Source organism: Anneissia japonica, unplaced genomic scaffold (assembly GCF_011630105.1).
Source record: "Anneissia japonica isolate Jap-2015-1 unplaced genomic scaffold, ASM1163010v1 scaffold288008_len1385354_cov213, whole genome shotgun sequence".
NCBI classification, from domain to species: domain Eukaryota; kingdom Metazoa; phylum Echinodermata; class Crinoidea; order Comatulida; family Comatulidae; genus Anneissia; species Anneissia japonica.
The window spans coordinates 1247089-1255479 of NW_022720123.1; the positions used below are offsets into that span (position 1 = coordinate 1247089).

An 8391-nucleotide genomic window follows, 5' to 3' on the forward strand; every position below is an offset into this window, starting at 1 on the left:
TAAACTTACAAATATAAGAAATTATGAATTGTATGTGTTTCTAAATAATAATTCTTCTTTATGCTTTCTAAAAATATAGGTTTTGTTACGATCTATAAACATTACATTAGATATCATTCCATAATTGCGGTCCATATACAGAAATAAAAAAATTGACTTTTACTTAGTCTTGCAAAAGGAGCGTGAAGTAAATAATAACTGTGTAAATAGTTGTCATTTAAGTAGAAGTGTCATGTTATTTACCCACCATTACTGTATGATAGTCTCAAAGTTTACCCTTGAGACTATCATAACAATGGTGGGTATAGCCATGGTATAGCATAGTTAATAATTTAGTTATAATTTAGGTGCATATTGAATTGTCTACTAATTTGAGTTGCTACGCCTTTGAATTATGCTAATGAGGAAATTACTATGTACCTATTATTAGATCTATCAGTAATCGCCTACTAAACCTATCAATCTACAAGTGCATTAGGTGCTCCACAAGGCAGTCTATCTAATTACTGTAAGGCTTTAAGCTAATATAGAGCTAGTTAGTTAGACTACTGTTTTTTTTGTTTTTTTTTTTCGTATAGAGTGGTTCACTACCCTGTTTATTCTTTACTGTGTACTGAACAATTATGTTTAGAGCTACATTTATTAACTATAATGGCACATTAATATCAGCAGTGAATAATTGCCCTGTTGGACCAACTGTGTCTACTTTGATTGTGGGTATATAGGTTAATTGTAAGTAAATATACTTAAAGCATTACTGTACATGAATGTCTGGTTGTTCTGGAAAAGTAGCCTTTTTTGTGTTACTCTCATAATACCAAACTTTTTTTCTTTGAAACATGAGCTGTTAGCAATACTATAGATATTAAAACACGTTTGTCATAGTTCGGCTGTCTACAGTTTATTGACATTATTTTGTGATTCTTTTGAAATATTCACAAACTTGAAAAATAGGAAGTAAGGTCAAAGTTTGATTATGGTACAGTAGTCAAATCAGTCATGCATGGTTGGGCATTGGTATAAAATGTTTATGTCTGATAATACATTGTACAAGTTTCAATTAATAAAGTGTAATGTCTTAACTTTCAGTTGGGCCTATTAAAATTTACAGAATTTAATATAGTACAGGTACTGTACCGTATAACTGCAGTCCATTCATACAAAATGACACAAACAGCAGTTAGTTTATATACTTGTTTGGAGGTTAATTGATAAGAAAATGAATGGTAGCTGCTAACTATACTTTAAAGGCCTATTATGCTTCTGGTTTTGTGTTTGAGAGAGCAGCTTGTCTCAGTCGGCTAATCTGGTGGTAGCCACTGTGAGTGCGCTGAACCGTGAAGATCTCTAGGTCCCCAGTTCAATTCCCATCGCTGCCTCTCCTTGTGTTGCAGCTAGAGGGCTGAAATACAAGTTACAATAGCGCACCGTCTTTCGGATGAGATGTTTAAGCTGTTTGTCCTGTGTGCATTTATGGCCCATGTGCACATTTAAGAACGCAGTACACTCTTCGGAAAAGAGTAGGGGATTGTCTCCCGGTGTACTGTCCAATCACCACCAGAAGGACCCCACTGGAAATAAGTCTTCTTCTAGACTTTCGTGGGCTATCCTTGGTGTTTACACCGAATAAATCCAATCCAATTTGATTTTTTTGACGTGATTTTGGAAGACATCAATGAGTATTCTGGTCTGAAGTTCCACCTTTATGTTTACCTAACAATCTGTACTTCTCATTTCTTTGCGCAATAAACTAATTCTCTGGTACCCTGAACAACGTGTAGACTAACCCAGTAAACTTATTCTTTCGTCTTTTCTATTGATCACTAAACTAAGTTACTGTAAACAGTTCTGCTGTACTATAGATATGGTAAAGTCTACAGTAAGTTTATATTAATGCTTAATGGTAAGCATGATAATAATGTGCAGTACTAAAACAACAATGATAATAATATGATAAATTCTGGTTTATGTTCTAACAAGTGATTAATTTTTAAAATAATATGATAATTAGGCCTACAGCTTTATATAAAAAATAATTCTTTTATGAGTAATGCAATTTTTTAAAAATTTAAAATAAAGTTATTAAATATGCGGGGCTAGATATTACATTATCGTTTATCAGTTAACCCTGTAAGATCGAGAAAATCCTGTATGGAGAAATGAGTCATGAGCTAAAGATAACAATGAAAATCAAGTCTACAAAATATGATGCCATACTGAATGACAAGATTTCACAGAAGTCACTAAAAATTCACTACAGACAGTGAACAACACCTCACAATTCCTGATAACCAAATTCCCATGTGGGTACTCTATTAGTTTAACATAATACAGGTACCTGTACAATAAGACAGTACTGTATAGGGCATAGACACGCTCCTATGTGAGCCTATTTTTATAAGTACTATTTAAATTGGTAATTTTTTAACACTTTTTACAGGGTGTCGAGTGATTATTTTTCATTTCCTTTTACAAGCACACTTCAAAATTTTCTTCGTTGGGTGTTATTACAATAAATCAACTTCCTGGTTTCATGCCAGTTTGAAGTAGATTATGGTAGTGATGGTTAGTTTACTGAACGGGACAAGCCATCTTCAGAATCAATTAAGGAAGTGTTAGTTTTAAGTGTCAAAGTGATGTACTGTATAGGGGACAGCTGGCAAATGGACACACCCAACATTTAACCCACATTTTACACATACTAGCAATTTACTGTATATCTTTGTCAGAGAAAAGTATAATACATTTATTTATAATAATATATTGTCTACAGGAGGTAGGCCTACATATTGTTTGATTTTAATAATACCCTTTAAAACTCAGGGTAGGCCAGGCTAGGTCGAACTGCGGTTGTAGCTAGGTGAATGGAATTTCCTTTAAAAATAATCCCTGGGTCATTAAAGTTAAAAAAACATACATTACTTCTCTATTATTGTAGTCCTGATAATGTTAGCTGATTAAAACAACATAACTAAAAAGAAAAATACAGTGGTTGTTAAAAAAACCCAAAAATTTAATTTAATTTTTTCCCCAAAAAACATACATTACTTCTCTGTTATTGTAGGCCTGGTAATGTTAGCTGATTAAAAAATATACCTAAAAAGAAAAATACAGTGGTTGTTAAAAATCCCAAAAATGTTATTTAATTTTTTCATCATTAAGTTAGATTTATGATAGGCTCCTGTTGATCTGTTTTTCACAATATTTTAGTTACATATCCAAATCAATCATTTTGGCTCTCTAAACAGAAAGAATCCCAGGGTTCCTCCTCGAAGCCCCCTGGACCACCAGCCTACGTACGAGTGGGAGACACCCCTCGCCCTCTCCCAAACCCAGACCCCGCTCGGCCTCCAGCCCTCGGTTGGTGCATATCACTAAAAATCTATGAAGAAAACACATACATTTAATACTTTGTTCTCCTGATTTTTATTTACCCAAATGTTGGCATGTATGGTTTAGCTTCATGAACAAATTTGTGTTTGTGGGATTTGTCATTTTAAATGCTTAGAATGTTAATTGACTTTTAATCTCTTTTTTAACCATACATTTAAATAACATAATATTGATTACAGGAAATAACACAAATCCATGTGGTACTGTACATTGTACTAATCTTCAATGACAGCTATCTTAGACTCGTCCCTTTTTTTTCAATTTAACATTAATTTCTTAAAAATCATGCTATATTTTAAGCTAATTACAGGCAATAATTTACTGTTACTTAATAATTTACTTCATTTTTATATTCAACTTAAAATGAAAGGTGTTTTTATATAATTTCATGGACAGTTGCTAATTGCAGAAACTGTTAAATTGTTTACATTAAAATATGTGTGAGATTGTGTGACACACCCATTTTAAATTAACCTTAATTGTCATGTGCTTTGAGCTGTGATGGTTGAAAGGTTTTATGACCTTCTGCAGTTCCTCTAAATCCTTCCTGCCTGTGAAACTTGGCGAATTGTGAAAAACTATTAACAGTAGACTTGTCATTGCTATAGTTGTGTGTATTTAAGCACACCTTCTACTTTGTTCAGTTTTACTCAACCTTATCAAACGTCATGAGGAAGTATTTAAGGAAAATACACCAAACCTATCAACGTGGACTTACCTATCAGTAGGTCCCACATAACAACTTCAAACCTGTAGGCAGGATTTGTAAGGGGTTGTGAGGTAGGGGAAGGCGAGGGGAAGGTTCTAATTTTCTAGAAAGCTGTCAAGTAGGGGATCTGAAAGTACCTTCCGGAAGCTAGCGGGAACATTTGTAAAGCCTAGGTGATAATCTGGTAATAATCCCGTGCCAACTAGAGACGCTAGGCAATTATTGCCTTATTTACATTTCAGAATTAAATATATTAGGCCATGATTATTTCTGAAAGAATCAGCTAAAATGGGGAAAGCCTATCTGATGGGTAGGCTTAAGACTCGGTATTGTGTTTTTTTACTGTATTGCCTTAATAAAATTATTTAAAAAAGAAAAAAAAATCTAATGAGTTAATCAGTACAACGATGTATACCCAGAAACATGGCATGTTTACACTGTTTATAGCCATTGCTTCTTATGGACAATAAATAGCCAGTTGAATGTCCTCATTAAGATTGATAGTACTGATTTTCAAAATTTAATAAACTATCACTTGTGACGATGTTAGAATTGCACGTTTATCAGTTAAGAGAAACCAATACAGTAAAGTAGGAGATGTACTGTAATTCCCGATGCTTTCAATCGATTAAAACAGGCATGCCATCAATCAAAGTCCTGATGTAATAATAAATGCAAAGAAAGCACGAGTCCAAACTTGGCATCCAGTAAATCTATACAAATGGTTAATTCATAACTTATTAGGTATTTCACTTGTAAAACAGTGACACGACGCTATCTGCAATGGTGGTGCATCCAGAAATTGGTACAAATATAATCATAAAATTTTGCACTAAGCACCCTTCGAGCATCAGAATTTTGAACATTAAATTTTTAAGGTTTTTGCATTTTATAAAAGAAGATATTTGAAGAACATTTATGCAAAATATCAGTCACTATATCTACAACAACTGAAAAGTATATTAAAAATTATTTTAAAAATACAAATTTTGATAATAAACTACTGATTCTGGAATCTTTGAAAGCTGTTTTCTCAGAACCTAGTTAGCTGATATACAATGAATTAAATATTCATAACTTCGCTAATACACAACCAATTACCATCAAATAAACACTGTTTTAAAGAAGGATTCATGCAAAATCTAAAAATACCAAAAACTCAATTAAAATTTTTTCCAACTAACAGCTTTTTTCTCAAGAGCCTATCACATGTACTGTCAAGTTTATGAACATCCTTATCAAAAACAATAAAGGGCATGCCTTGATAGCATGATTATATTGTGACAGGGCAACCCATAGGGCAAAGGCTGCTGTTGTAGGGTTACAATAGGATCTTGCCCTTATTCACTTGAATTGCACTCCTTGCAGTAATTAAATGGCCCTTTGCAATTGATTGAAAATTTGATCAAAATTCACCATACCAGTATCTAAATTACTAGCATTTTGAGTACAAACTACAGTATTTGATTTTGTACAGAATTGGAGTGAATAGCTTATTAGTTAAGATGCCTTCCTTCTAATCCCAGGGCCCTGGGTTCAATTCCCGTCACAATAGGACTTTTTCTCACGACTGGAAACAACTCCACTCCCTAAGCGGTGAGTGTACTTGCTGTTTGGATGTGAAGGAAATATTTTTAAAAGTCTCTCTGAAATACAACATTGATAGAAAATTATTACTCCATAAATATAAAGTTTAAAAAAATTCTAATTTATTATCACTACAATTTGTGATGTCATCAAGCAGTGATTTGAAATGATGTCAAAGTAAAAATTGTCGTTCAGAATATTTTGCAAAGGAGCTTTTATAGGGATGGTGTATAATGTGCAATACATCACTGTATGCCATGGCTAATAATCTTCTAAATTTGAAATAATTACTGAAAGTAAAACTTAATTCAGATAGACTGATTTAATTTTTCTCGTCCTCTAATTCCCACCTGCAATTCTAGAGTGTTTATGTTTCAGGTGTCACCATCCTCAATTTTGTGTTTATACATCGCATTTATGTGTATACTGTACTATAAACATAACATGTCTAAGGTGATATGGTATAGGTGTTGCAGTATAGGTGTCAGATGAGATGAAAGATGCATTACCAGATTATGTTTCACATTAGAATGAGAAAGTAACTTGAGTTGATATGTATTATTAAGGTATCCAACAGAGGAAGCAAGCTTCAATTATCTTCATGAGGTATCTAGATGGTGAAAGATACCTTAAATTGAAGAAATACAGTACTTTCAATCAGTTGATTATAATTATTCAGCATAATCTTAAATAGTGTTTTTCATTTCATGCCATGTAATGAATTAAATTTTATAAAATCTTTGTTTATTGCACAATTATTCTACTCATAGTTTAAACTTCTATTAAGTTACAGCCTTTTTATTTTCAGTTTTAGCAATATACTTAACAGTATGCCAATGCACACCATGTCATGCACGGCTGCATTTTTTACAAGGTTTTTATAAACTGTTGTAAATTCTCATTTAATTTGATAAATGTTTTTCATTTACGCTGGCACTAATTTTATTCAGTGAATCAACAATATTCCCAAGACACCTAGTCAAGTGTATTCCATCTTTCTCTCGTTAGCCATCGCAAATGAGTTTCTAAAACTGTGAAACATGTTTCAGCAGCGCGTTGAAGTGCTACGTTAGTGTTAACAGCACGATTTGGAAAGCTTCGGGGAGATATTGCAGTTGGCTTCGGTCTGGCTGGATCAATATAAATTACTCTCTCCGCCATGCTTTGATTCCATCAGTCTAAATGGGATTTTAACTCCCCTGTTGACAAGGCAGTTCAGTTTCTATGAATATCTTGTAAAAAAAAAAACGTTCTAATTCTCTAGTCTGTCACCCAACTTGTGTGCCAAACAAATATTTCTATTGCAGGTGTATTTGTCATAATGTTTACAAATACTAAAATTTGTTAGCTTTATAAACACAGATTATCTGTTCCATTTATCTGTTTATTTATATTATGTTTATTCATAAACATAGAAAATATCATCTCTTCCCTTTATAATATTGTACTGATTCATTTATAAAATAGTCAAATAAAGATTATCTTTTACATTTATCTACAGTATAGCATTATATATTTTTGTTTAATTGCAATAAGTGATGCAAGAAATTATAATATTTACTACAAATTGTGCATATACTAAACTTGGTAATTTAGATTCAGAAATTCATTTATAGTTGTCATAAAGCAAGCAATACTTTTACTAGCTAGAAATAACATAATATTATATTGCATATTATAAAAATACACTATTGTACACTAAATAATGATACTGTCCAATATTAATAGGGAGGATGTACATAATGACGTCACTAAGAAGTTATCTGTGCTTGCAAGAACATTAATTTTTCCCCATTGCGTAGATTCTAGGGCGCAATTTGGCCGAACCTATGTTGTGCAGAGAATGTACACGCATGAGTGCATCCGTTCTTCTAATGTCACGTCTTAGTGCAAATCAAAAACTCGCTGTATTATTTTAAGCAAAATGAACTGAGACAATTTACATAGGAAATTATAAAAATAGAGTGAAGAAAAAAATTACATCTGGGTTGGAGTAAAAGAACTTGCAACATTGTTATTTTGCAATTATTTGGGGTTGTTATATTTTGGTTATGTTTTTATGTAATTATTGGCTTATTCATATTTTATCTTTAATTTAAATCTATAGTGGGCAATGTTTCATTTGTTTGAGAAAATATAATTCAAAATTCTATTCTCTAATTTCTGTGATTAATCCTAAACAAAGATTAATTAAAAATCAAAAGGATCCAATCATATTTCAAAAGTAAACAGCTGATTAAAATATTCAGGTTTTTTTTATAAACCTTTCACTAGGATTAATAAGACATTAAACTGTTGATCTTTAGTAAAAAATAAATTTGGATTTTTAGGCAATTTTTTGAGCTCGCATATTTTATAGCTCATTTACTCAATACTGGACTGTGCAACAACTCAACCATTTCGCCACAACATGCCTCATATTTGTCTTGATTTAAATTGCAATTGAATTAGGTGCTGATGCAAACAAGTATTAGTGTAAGAATAAACTAATACAAATTATTGAATAGTAACCTATACAGAGTATGTAATTCAAATTTTTGAATTTTATTGCTGTGAAGCAGCCAAATTCATCTTCTTGACAGCAATTTGACCTCTGAAAGGTCATTGTTTGTCAAAAAACAAGGGCCTAAGACGACTGAAAAGCGGAGTTTCCTTCTTTCGTTCTGCCGGGTAAAATCAATTACTTTAGGCGACGTTTGTAG

General features: G+C 32.3%; 1 protein-coding gene across 1 annotated transcript in view; it reads left to right on the forward strand.

Moving 5' to 3' along the window:
• The window catches only part of LOC117111239 (protein phosphatase 1 regulatory subunit 16A-like), a 53249-nt gene that overhangs the window by 6130 nt on the left and 38728 nt on the right, over positions 1–8391 (forward strand). The window lies entirely within an intron of this gene.